The sequence below is a fragment of the Hyperoodon ampullatus genome, assembly GCF_949752795.1.
Source record: "Hyperoodon ampullatus genome assembly, chromosome: 7".
In the NCBI taxonomy this organism is placed as follows: Eukaryota; Metazoa; Chordata; class Mammalia; order Artiodactyla; family Ziphiidae; genus Hyperoodon; species Hyperoodon ampullatus.
In genome coordinates this window covers 40,926,525-40,939,958 of record NC_136920.1, presented here as the reverse complement: position 1 = coordinate 40,939,958, position 13,434 = coordinate 40,926,525, and the positions used below count along the sequence as shown (strand labels likewise).

At 42.4% G+C, this 13,434-nt stretch overlaps 1 pseudogene across 1 annotated transcript; it reads left to right on the top strand.

Moving 5' to 3' along the window:
* The first annotated feature begins 3,519 nt into the window (after window positions 1–3,519).
* On the top strand, window positions 3,520–8,074 carry LOC307055562 (germ cell-less protein-like 1; annotated as a pseudogene). Its single transcript has 4 exons — window positions 3,520–4,388; window positions 4,651–4,885; window positions 7,634–7,705; window positions 7,876–8,074. The product of its transcript is annotated as a germ cell-less protein-like 1 (transcript).
* Window positions 8,075–13,434: the final 5,360 nt, after the last annotated feature.

The window sequence follows — 13,434 nt, the reverse complement described above, 5'->3', positions numbered from 1 at the left end:
ATCATTCACCAAATATATATTGAGCTTACCAGGGGGGAATGTGGGGAGGGATAAATGGGAGATTGGGATTGACATATACAGACTACTATATATAAAATAGATGACTAATAAGGACCTACTGTACAGCAAAGGGAACTTTACTCAATAGTCTGTAATGACCTATATGAGAAAAGAATCTAAAAGAGTGGATATATGTATATGTATAACTGATTCACTGTGCTGTACAGCAGAAAGTAACACAACATTGTAAGTCAACTATACTCTAATAAAAATTTTTAAAAATACATATTGAGCACTTCTTCTGTTCCTTGCACACACTAGGTATTGGTGATAGAGTAGCGGGCAAGACTGGTGAGGAAACTGCCACAAAGAGCTTACAAGTATTCTAGGTGGAGAGACCAATCACAAAGTAATGAAATTGGAACTGTGATTAAAAATCTCCCAACAAAGAAAAGTCCAGGACCAGATGGCTTCACAGGTGAATTCTATCAAACATTTAGAGAAGAGCTAACTCCTACCCTTCTCAAACTCTTCCAAAAAATTGCAGAGGAAGGAACACTCCCAAACTCATTCTACAAGTCCACCATCACCCTGATACCGAAACCAGACAAAGATACAACAAAAAAAGAAAATTACAGAACAATATCACTAATGACTATAGATGGAAAAATCCTCAACAAAATACCAGCAAACAGAATCCAACAACACATTAAAAGGATCATACACCGTGACCAAGTGGGATTTATCCCAGGGATGCAAGTATTCTTCAATATATGCAAATCAATCAATGTGATTCACCATATTAACAAAATGAAGAAGAAAAACCATGTGATCATCTCAATAGATGCAGAAAAAGCTTTTGACAAAATTCAACACTCGTTTATGATAAAAACTCTCTAGAAAGTGGGCATAGAGGAAACCTACCTCAACATAATAAAGGCCATATACGACAAACCCAAAGCAAATATCATTCTCAATGGTGAAAAACTGAAACACTTCCTCTAAGATCAGGAACAAGACAAGGATGTCCACTCTCAGTGCTATTATTCAACATAGTTTTGGAAGTCCTAGCCACAGTCCTAGTCCACAGCCAATCAGAGAAGAAAAAGAAATAAAAGGAATACAAATTGGAAAAGAAGAATTAAAACTGTCACTGTTTGCAGATGAAATGATACTATACATAGAGAATCCTAAAGATGCCACCAGAAAACTACTAGAGCTAATCAATGAATTTGGTAAAGTTGTAGGATACTAAACTAATGCACAGAAACCTCTTGCATACCTATATGCTAAAAATGAAAGATCAGAAAGAGAAATGAAGGAAACAATCCCATTCACCATTGCAACAAAAAGAATAAAATACCTAGGAATAAATCTACCTAAGGAGGTAAAAGACCTGTACTCAGAAAATTATGTCACTGATGAAAGAAATCAAAGACAACACAAACAGATGGAGAGATATACCATGTTCTTGGATTAGAAGAATCAATATTGTGAAATGACTATACTACCCAAAGCAATCTACAGATTCGATGCAATCCCTATCAAATTACCAATGGCATTTTTTACAGAACTAGAACAAAAATATTAAAATTTGTATGGAGACACAAAAGACCCCTAATAGCCAAAGCAATCTTGAGGGAAAAAAATGGAGCTGGAGGAATTAGACTCCCTGACTTCAGACTATACTACAAAGCTACAGTAACCAAGAGAGTATGGTACTGGCACAAAAACAGAAACATAGATCAATGGAACGAGATAGAAAGCCCAGAGATAAACCCACGCACCTATGGTCAACTAATCTATGACAAAGGAGGCAAGGATATACAATGGAGAAAAGGCAGTCTCTTCAATAAGTGGTGCTGGGAAAACTGGACAGCTACATGTAAAAGAATGAAATTAGAACACTCCCTAACACCATACACAAAAATAAACTCAAAATGGATGAGAGACCTAAATGTAAGATCGAACACTATAAAACTCTTAGAGGAAAACATAGGGAGAACACTCTTTGATATAAATCACAGCAAGATCTTTTTTGACCCACCTCCTAGAGTAATGGAAATAAAACCAAAAATAAACAAATGGGGCCTAATGAAGCTTAAAAGCTTTTGCACAACAAAGGAAACTATAAACAAGATGAAAAGACAACCCTCAGAATGGGAGAAAATATTTGCAAATGAAGCAACGGACAAAGGATTAATCTCCAAAATATATAAACAGCTCATGCAACTCAGTATCAAAAAAACAAACAAACCAATCAAAAAGTGGGCAGAAGACCTAAACAGACATTTTTCCAAAGAAGACATACAGATGGCCAAGAGGCACATAAAAAGCTGCTCAACATCACTGATTATTAGAGAAATGCAAATCAAAACTACAGTGAGGTATCACCTCACACTGGTCAGAATGGCCATCATCAGAAAATCTGCAAATAACAAATGCTGGAGAGGGTGTGGAGAAAAGAGAACCCTCTTGCACTGTTGGTGGGCATGCAAATTGATACAGCCACTATGGAGAACAGTATGGAGATTCCTTAAAAAACTAAAAATAGAATTACCATATGACCCAGCAATCCCACTACTGGGCATATACCCAGAGAAAACCATAATTCAAAAGGACACATGCGGGCTTCCCTGGTGGTGCAGTGGTTGAGAGTCCGCCTACTGGTGCAGGGGACACGGGTTCATGCCCCGGTCTGGGAAGATCCCACATGCCGCGGAGCGGCTGGACCCATGAGCTATAGCCGCTGAGCCTGCGCGTCCGGAGCCTGTGCTCCGCAACCGGAGAGGCCACAACAGTGAGAGGCCCATGTACCGCAAAAAAAAAAAAAAAAAAAAGACACACACGCCCCAGTGTTCATTGCATCACTATTTACAATAGCCAGGTCATGGAAGCAACCTAAATGCCCATCGACAGACGAATGGATAAAGAAGATGTGGTACATATATACAATGGAATATTACTCAGCCATAAAAAGGAATGAAATTGGGTCATTTGCGGATGAGACGTGGATGGACCTAGAGACTGTCATACAGAGTGAAGTAAGTCAGAAAAAGAAAAACAAATATCGTATATTAATGCATACATGTGGAATCTAGAAAAATGGTACAAATGAACCAGTTTGCAGGGCAGAAATAGATACAGATGTAGAGAACAAACATATGGACACCAAGGGGGCAAAATGGTGGGGTGGGATGAATTGGGAGATAGGGTTGACATATATATACACTAATATGTATAAAATAGATAACTAATAAGAACCTGCTGTATTAAAAAAAATAAAATTAAAAAAATGTTCGCCTGTGGTCCGGGCGCGCAGCGCAGGCAGACGCAGGGGGCGGGGCGGAGGATGGAGGCAGCAGTGCCCTCTGCAATGGTCCAGGCTGCACGTGAGAAGGTGGCGGTGTAGGCACGCGGGCTACGTGGAGGCCGGCGGCGGCGGCCGGGCCATGGCGGGAGACCGCCTTCGTCGGGCTCACTGAGGTGTGCTCTCTGAAGTCTCTGGAGCCGTGACCCATGGGCTCGCTGAGCAGCCGAGTGCTGCGCCACCAGGGGCGAGCCCGAGCCCAGCAGGTGCCGGCTTCTGGGGCTGGGGGCTCGGCCCAGAGGCCGGAGATTGGTGGCGACGCGGCCGCCCGCGGCTTCTGTTACTGTCCGGGCAGCCGCAAGCGCAAGCGGAGCAGCAGGGCCTTCTGCTGCTGTCACCCCGGTTCCGAGACAGACGAGGATTAGGAGGAAGGGGACGGGCAGCAGCGACTCCTCAACACCCCTCGGAGGAAAACACTGAAGAGTACATCCAAATATATTTATCAAACTTTATTTTTAAATGGTGAAAACAGTGACATTAAGATTTGTGCTCTAGGAGAAGAGTGGAGCTTACACAAAATGTATTTATGTCAATCTGGCTACTTTTCTAGTATGTTCAGTGGTTCATGGAAGGAGTCCAGCATGAATATTATTGAACTGGAGATTCCAGACCAGAATATTGATATAGAAGCACTGCAGGTGACATTTGGGTCATTGTATCGAGATGATGTCTTAATAAAGCCCAGTCGAGTTATTGCTATTTTGGCAGCAGCTTGTATGCTAGAGTTGGATGGTTTAATACAGCAGTGTGGTGAGACAATGAAGGAAACAATTAATGTGAAAACCCGTATGTGACTATTACACATCGGCAGGGACCTATGGACTGGATTCTGTAAAGAAAAAGTGCCTTGAATGGCTTCTAAACAATTTGATGACTCACCAGAATGTTGAACTTTTTAAAGAACTTAGTATAAATGTCATGAAACAGCTCATTGGTTCATCTAACTTATTTGTGATGCAAGTGGAGATGGATGTATACACAGCCCTTAAAAAGTGGATGTTCCTGGGCTTCCCTGGTGGTGCAGTGGTTGAGAGTCCGCCTGCCGATGCAGGGGACACGGGGTCGTGCTCTGGTCCAGGAAGATCCCACATGCCGCGGAGCGGCTGGGCCCGTGAGCCATGACCGCTAAGCCTGCGCGTCCGGAGTCTGTGCTCCGCGACGGGAGAGGCCACAACAGTGAGAGGCCAGCGTACCGCAAAAAAAAAAAAAAAAAAAAGTGATGTTCCTTCAACTTGTGCCTTCTTGGAATGGATCTTCAAAACAGCTTTTGACTGAAACAGATGTCTGGTTTTCTAAGAGAAGAAAAGATTTTGAAGGTATGACCTTCCTTGAAACCGAGCAAGGAAAACCATTTGTGTCAGTATTCAGACATTTAAGGTTACGGTATATTATCAGTGATTTGGCCTCTGCGAGAATTATCGAACAAGATTCTCTAGTACCTTCAGAATGGCTATCTTCTGTGTATAAACAGCAGTGGCTTGCTATGCTCCGAGCAGAACAAGACAGTGAGGTGGGGTAAGTATGGTGCATCATAGCATTGTTCATTAAATATATATACATATACGTATATATATATATTTTTACTGAAATATAATTAATTTACAATATTGTGTTAGTTTCAGGTGTACAGCAAAGAGATTCAGTTATATATTTATTTTTTTTTCAGATTATTTTCCATTATAGGTTATTATAAGATACTGAATATAGTTCCCTGTGCTATACAGTAAATCCTTGTTGCTTATCTGTTTTATGTATAGTAGTTTGTATCTGTTAATCTCATACTCCTACTTTATCCCACCACCCCTCCCTTTCCCCTTCGGTAACCATAAGTTTGTTTTCTTTGTCTGTGAGGTCTCCTGTTTTTTTTTTGTAGATTCATTTGTATTATTTTTTTGGATTCTGCATATAAGTGAAATCTTTAATTGTCTTTTTCTGTTTGACTTATTTCACTTAGTGTGATATTCTCTGGGTCCATCCATGTTGCTGCAAATGGCAATATTTCATTCTTTTTTGTGACTGAGTAATACCTATTCCATTGTATATAGATATGCCACATCTTCCTAAGCCAGTCATCTGTTGATGGGCCTTGGGCTGCTTCGGTGTCTTGGCTCTTGTGGATGGTGCTGCTATGAACATTGGGGTGCATGTGTCTTTTTGAATTAGAGTTTTCATCTTTTGGGGATGTATGCCAAGGGGTGGAATTGCTGCGTGTGGTGGCTCTAATTTTGTTTTTTTGTGGGATCTCCATGCAGTTTTCCATGAGGGCTGCACCAGTTTATATCCCCACCAGCAGTGTGGGAGGGTTCCCTTTTCCCCACACCTTCTCCAGATTTATTGTTTGTGGACTTTTTGATGGTGGCCACTTTGACTGGTGTGGGGTGTTATCTCGTGGTGGTTTTGATTTGCATTTCTCTAATGGTTATTGATGTTGAGGATCTTTCCAGGTGCCTGTTGCCCATCTGTGTGCCATCTTTGGAGGGGTGTCTGTTTGGGTCTTCTGCCCATTTTTTGATTGGGTTGTTTGTTTTATTGAGTTGTATGAGCTGTTTATATATTTTGGATATTAGCCCCTTGTGGGTCACATCATTTGCGGATATTTTCTCCCATTCCCTAGGTTGTCTTTTTGTTTTGTTTGTGGTTTCCTTTGCAGTGCAAAAGCTTTTAAGTTTTTTTAGGTCAGGTCCCATTTGTTCATTTTTGCTTGTATATCTCTTTTGCCTTGGGACACTAATCTAAGAAAATATTGCTACAGTTTATGTCTGAGAGTGTTTTGCCTATGTTCTTTTCTGGGAGTTTTGTGGTGTCATGTCTTATACTTGGGTATTTAAGCTATTTTGAAGTTTTTTTGTGTATGGTGTGACGGAGTGTTCATATTGATTTGCATGTGGCTGTCCAGCTTTCCCACCACCACTTGTTGAGTAGACTGTCTTTTCTCCATTGTATTAATATATTATTGCCTCCATTGTTGTCATTAATTGACCACAGGTGTATGGATTTTGCTATGAATTTTTAAATGTATTCATTATGTTGAAAAACCAGTAACAGTATTAAAATCAAGAGCTGTTAGAGAAAAAAAAACTGTTCTAGGTGGAAAAACAAAGGAACACAAGAAAAGAAATAAACATAGCCATGGCAGGCTCCAATAAGTCCTCATCAGCAAGATGTCATCACAGGAAAGGATTTCACAATGGGAGGGAGCTGCTTAGATTAAGTCAAGGACGGTCTCTCTGAAGAGGTGACGTTTTCACAGACTCCTGATTGGATGCACATGAGCCAGCCATGAGAACTGGAACAAGAGCCTCTGGGACCAAGAGCAAATGCTGAGGTCCAGAGGTGGGATAGGGCTCTGTGGGTATTTGGAATAGAAAGAAGCAGAGTGTGGCTGCTTTGTAAATTTCAGAGCAGGGGAGCTAGGGCTGTCGAAACGATTCAGTGAGACAAAGGGTGTAGAGTACATAGTGGATGCTCAGCACGTGCTATCTGTCTATCAATCATCATCATCATATGAGTTTGTAGAGTTAGGAGGTAGATCATGCAGGTCACTGCAGCCCATGGTAGGAAATCTGTGTTTTAATCTAAAAAGAACTGCAAGTCATTGATGAGGAGTTTGCACGTTAAGTGACATGGTCTGATTTATTGTTTTAAAGATGTCCCCGGGTTGCTCAGTGAAGAGAGATTAGAGCAGGACAAGAGTGGAAGCAGGGAGATGAGTTAGGAGGCCATTATAAGAATCTGGACACGAGGTTACACAAGGTAAAATGTTTGAACACCCATCTCTTATTTTGACCTTAATACAATTCATAAAAAATGAAATTGTGGGACTTCCCTGGTGGCGCAGTGGTTGAGCATCCGCCTGCCAATGCAGGGGACATGGGTTTGATCATTGGTCCAGGAAGATCCCACATGCCACAGAGCAACTAAGCCTGTGCACCGCAACTACTGAGCCTGAGCTCTAGAGCCCGAAAGCCACAACTATTGAGCCCGTGTGCCACAGCTACTGAAGTCTGCACGCCTAGAGCCCATGCTCTGCAACAAAGAGAAGCCACTGCAGTGAGATGCCGGCGCGCCGCAACTAGAGAAAGCCCACACGCAGCAACGAAGACCCAACGCAACCAAAAATAAATAAATAAATAAATAAATAAATTTTTTTAAAAATGAAATTATATATGCTTTCGAGTTGGCTACCCACTTTTGACAGAAAAGTTTGTGTATTCTGATGTTCATTGCGTTTAATGATGAACAAATTGATGTTGTTCTCTCAAGGATGCCACTGAGGTGCTTTCCAACACCAGCGACCAGTTCTGATTCCTCAGGCACCACCTGGGTGTCCTACAGGTAAATTAAATTCTGACACTACCAACCTGGAGTTAGCATCAGATCCCACAAGTTAAAGGGTTCAGTTGCTCAAGACTGCCCTCACTTCAGATGCCAGTCACAAGTCCTGATGCATCTGTACTTCTGACAGACCGGCTAGAAGCTGGGAGTTCCCACCACCCCCCCCTCAGGTTTGATACTTTGCTAAAACGGCTCACAGAACTCAGGAAGACAGTTCATTTGCTATATTATCAACTTATTATAAAGGCTAGATCTCAGGAACAGCCAAAAGGACGAGATGAAGAGGGCCAGAAAGTGAAGAGCAGTGCATGTAGCTTTCGTGTCCTCTCTGGGGATGCCATCCTCCCAGTACCTCGATCTGTTCCCTGAACCAGAAGCTCTCCAAACCCTGTTATTTAGGGGTTTTTTTTTTCCTGGATGATTCATCAGGTAGGCATGATGGGTTATTGACTCAATCTCTAGCCCCTCTCCCCTCCCCGGAGGCTGGGGAATGAGGCTGAAAGTTCCAGGCTTCTAATCAAGATTTGGTCTTTCTGGCAACATGCCCCCATCCTGAAGCTATCTGGGGACCCCACCAAGAGTACCTCATTAGAACAAAAAACATCCTAGCATCCTTATCACTCAGGAAATTCCAAAAGGATTTAGGAGCTCTGTGTCAGAAACTGGAAATAAAGACCAAATATATATTTCTGATTATGCTACACCCACCATTGGACTAATTTAAGTATTTTATCTGATGATAACACTCTTGTTTATTACATCTAAGGTAAAATATGTTAATAGTCTATAAAAAACTGCTCAGATCTGCTAGCATGGCATATGTCATGCCAGGTCGACTTGGTTATTTTGTAATAACTCATCGACTCCCCTGGGTATTACCTTCATAGGACTGTTAGCTTCCAAAGAACAGACCTGATGATTTTTGTCTTTGCTTTGGCAAATGTTTAGCACAGTCCCTAGTACATAATAGGTCCTCGATAAATGTTTCCCAAATGCACCAATGAATACTATGTATTATGGACTGAATGTCTGCGTCCCCTTCCCAATTTGTATGTAGAAATCCTAACCCCCAACATGATGGTATTAGGAGGTAGGGCCCTTGGGAGATGATTACATCATGATTAGGTCTCATCCCTCATGGATGGGATCTGTGCCCTTCTAAGAGGGGGAAACGGTCTCTCTCTGCATGCACTCCCCAAGGAAGGCCATGTGAGGCATGACCAGGAAGAGGGCCCTCAACAAGAACCTGACCAGGCTGGCACCCTGATCTCCAACCTCCAGCCTGAGAAATAAATGCCTGTTATTTAAACCACCCAGCCTGTGGCATTTTTTACAGCAATACAAGATGACGGAGACATTATGGAAGCACCTTGGTAAGAAATGGTCCCTTCCCTCAAGGAGCTTGTAATCCATTCAGGAAGAAAATAGAGACTTGAACACTTAAATAATCATTATTTTTGCAACCCTCACGGGAGAGAGATGCTAATGTGTGGTTAAAGCTCTTAGATTTTGGAGTTAATCTGGTCTCTAAGCACACTCGCTGTGTGCCCCTTGGTGAGTTGCTACACCTCTCTGTGCTTTCCCATCACTTTCTGCGCAGGGTGGCTGGGAGAAGTAGATAATCCACATAAAGTGCTTGGTTCAGTGCCTGGAACACAGAAAATGCTATCAATTTAAACCTCAAAGAGGGGATAATTTTTTGTGCTGACTAACACAGATGTCAAGGCTAAAGCATTTGTTTGGGTTAATAAGAAACAAGATTGATAATGAGACGGCAGAAAGCATGTGTGATTTGGCATCCCGTGAACCCCAGAGCCTTGATCTCAACCCACACAGAGGTATCCAGTATTCAAAAGAGCAACTGGCGTTGGCAGCCCCCTCCAAGACACTGGGACCTTGGCTGGGTCCTCCACGGGTCCCTGTGGAGCATCAGCTTGGGAACGATCCAGGGCATGGCTGTGACTGAACCATCTCCAAGAAGCCAGTCACTCTGCTTTGGGATGGAGGGAGGTTTGGGTGGCCACGGCTGCCAATTTTAGCTAGGCGCTGGCCACGTGTTGACAGTGAGGCTCTGGGAAAATGTGACCTCTTGTTTCATTCTATTCTGCACGGGCCTGTCTCCGGAGCGGGCTTTTGGCCCCCGCCATGGAGCTGGTGGAGAGCAATGAAGCAGTGGCTACTTCTCAGGCAGTTTGATTCACCAGCCTGGGTTCTACGCAGGTGACCAGTGCCAAGGAGGCTACCCCTGCCCACCTGGCCTCTCACCCCTACCCCTGCTGGAACATGGTGCCCTCCCAGCACTTCCCCCTAGCAGTCTTGGCAATACCGAGGATTGAAAACACTTCAACAAGACTCAAAGCCAAACGGGCATGTTTCCTCCTCACTCTCACCGCTAACCCCTTCCAAGCATTGCTATCAAAGGTATGACACACTTCATAAAACCCAGATGGAGAAGCGCAGCAGAAAATAAAGATGATGTGCCAAGCCCTTGACACATGAAATTCTTCAGAACTGCACTGAAAATGGTATCTGACACGTTTCCGGAGCATGACATTTTTACATAAAACTAGGTATGATTATGGGGCAACGTGCCCATCTTCTAATGCTTTTCTTTGCTGCCCAGCATCTAGTTCAATGACACAGTCTGCTGCTCTCCCTCTCCATTGTGTTTGACTTCTTTCCTCTATTTTTTTCAACATATCATTTAAATTGGAATTTATCCTATATCTTATGTTTATTAGAGGGAGACAGAAGATTATGGTGACGGAGTCTGTCTGGGTTGGAATCTCAGCCTCACCACTTCCTAGCGGGTAACCTGGACCAAGTTCTGTAACCTCTCTGTTGCCTTATCTGTAAAAGTGGGGCTTTTATGAAGCACAAATGAGATCATATGTGTAAATTACTTAAGAGGAGTACCTGAAACGTAGGAAGCCCTCAGTGAATGTTTACCGATAATATTCTTCTTCACAAAGCCTCTGACCAGTCATTCGTACCATTACCTCTTTTCCTTCTTTAGCTCCACTGATTACAAACATAACAGGCATTTTGTTCATTCAGTTATCAGTCCTTTTAATGGAAGAGTTATGTATTTTAATTTATGATGATGATAAAATAATATTAAATAGCAGCAGTTAAACTTATTTAGTGTTTCCTGTGTGCTGGGCTCTATGCTCAGCTATTTAACACACATCATCTCATTTAATCCTCATAGTGAATGGTTTCCAAAGGCTGGATGTGGACTAGTGCTGGCACAAGACTAAAGTTGTCATCATTCTAAAATAAAGCCATTGGAAAACATTTTTCTTTAAAGAGATCTTCATTTAAAGAAATTAATTCTTCCTATTTTTTTGATGTTAAAGTACTCTTTCTTTTATGGTGAGGGTAGACGATCATTTATTTTTTGGAACATTCCTACATGAAAAAATAAATGATTGACAACCGTGTATTAGTCACTAGACTGTTTGTTTTTGGTCCTTTGAATCCAATAGTCTAAAATCTGTTCCTCTCTGCAATTCTGATGGGTAGATATTATTATTCCCATTTTGCAATGGAGAAGCCAAGGCTCAGAGAGGTTATGGTACTGCCCAAGGTCACAGAGCTAGCAAAAGGCAGAGCCCAGAATCCTAGTTCTTAAGTCCTTAATAATAACATTTATTGAGTACCTACTGCATGCAGGACACACAGCTCATTTCATTCTCATAGCTGCTCTGTGAGGAAGTGTGATTCCCCATTTTACAGAATAATGGAACTTGGGGAGTTTAGGAATTTGCCAAGGTCATAGAGTCTGAAAATATGAGAGCAGGATTGGAGCACAGAATTCTCTGAATCTGATTCCTGTTCTCTTTGCACCTACCATGTGCCAGACACCCTGCAGCTAGGCCTATCACAAATAGCTAAAAAATGTGCTCCAGCCTCAGGGGGTTCCCAGTCTCAACAAGGAGACACTCAAACAACTTATCACAGGGCCGTGAGAGGCATGATATGAAGGGTGCGTCCGAGACACTTTGAGAGCACTAATGAAGGAGAACTTTATTTTGAGGCCTTTGTAAACATTTCTGACAATATTGTAGTATCTTGCTATATTGTATTTTAAAGAAGCCCGTATGAAATGTAAGGTTTCATGTGACTACTTTTTATGAACAGTTGACAAGATATCTGTTTCATTACAAACATATTTCTTTTCTTTTTTCTTAAAGAAGATGTTGGGAGTAGGAGTTAATTAATTTATTTACTTATTTTTGCTGTGTTGAGTCTTTGTTTCTGTGCGAGGGCTTTCTCTAGTTGTGGCAAGCGGGGGCCACTCTTCATCGCGGTGCCCGGGCCTCTCGCTATCGCGGCCTCTCTTGTTGCGGAGCACAGGCTCCAGACGCGCAGGCTCAGTAGTTGTGGCTCACGGGCCTAGATGCTCCGTGGCATGTGGGATCCTCCCAGACCAGGGCTCAAACCCGTGTCCCCTACATTAGCAGGCAGATTCTCAACCACTGCGCTACCAGGGAAGCCCTACAAGCATATTTCTTTTATTATAATATGCTGCCCTGATTAGTCTTTTGGCAAGGGTTTTCTGGGATCCCATTTTATTTTGAAGGTTGAAGGTGATTTTTTTTTTTAATAATAAAAAAGGCATGGAACACTTAAAATCCTGCAGCCTCTATCGTACCCTAAAGTGACAAAACATTTCTCCTTGTACCTTTAACTGTGCCAGTTTGGAACCTTGGCAAAAGACCAAAAAAGAACTTGATTCTGCTCCCCTCCCCCAGCCCCAGCTCCACATTTAGATTTTTATTTAATAGTCTGTAAGTAATGAAATAGGAAATACAAAGAGCAACTGAAGGTTAAATTACACCAGGGCAAAAAAAACCTTATAAAATCTAAATTTCACTTTAAGCCCCAAAGAGGTAGCAGGTGAAATGTCTTCAGGACAAATCCTTCTCTCCAAATTGCACTGCAGAGGCTGAGTCAGGTGCTCTGAGCCCAAGGAACTCCCGCTGACGTCAATGCATACTTGGAAAACAGTCTATTAAAACTACAGGCAGGCAGACAGATGGCCCTGACAGCAGAGTCGTGTCCTTGGACTTTGGGAATTGCCAAATCCTAACCTTTGGAGAGGAATATATTTTCTGGTGTAACAGGGCACATGCCTCCACAACTTATAGTGACCTTGAATCTTGTTTGTTCAAAGTTAAAGATTCTCTGACCCAAGACCTAGAAGCTAGGCTTACATCATCCTATTTTATTTTGTTGTATCCACTTCCCAGGGGTCTATTCACTCTTTAACAATTATTTATTGAAGGACTTGCTATGAGCAAGGTCTAGACACACAGAAAAGCAAACAGAGACATGCATGGTCTAAGCCTGCATGGAGCCGAGTCTAGTTGAAAGCCAGACATTAAATCAATCAAATCAATCACACTAGTGAATATGTAATACTGAATCCATAGACTCAGGAGTGAAATGATGCTCTTTAAGAGAGAGTAATCAGGGAACCTGACCTAGATTGAGGAGTCAGGAGTGGGAGGGTGAGGAAGAGATTTCCAGGCAAAGGCTAGGATGCCGGAGGGCCTGAGAGACTGAAGAACAGAGGCAGGTTGGTGGGAGGGGAGCTGAGAGCTGGGCAGAACTAGACCAGGCAGGGCCTTCAGGACCTAGTTAAGGATTTGATCTTTATCCTAAGCATAATAGATGTGTTCAAAGCATTCTAAGATCAGGTTCATACCTGATCAGAAAGGCCT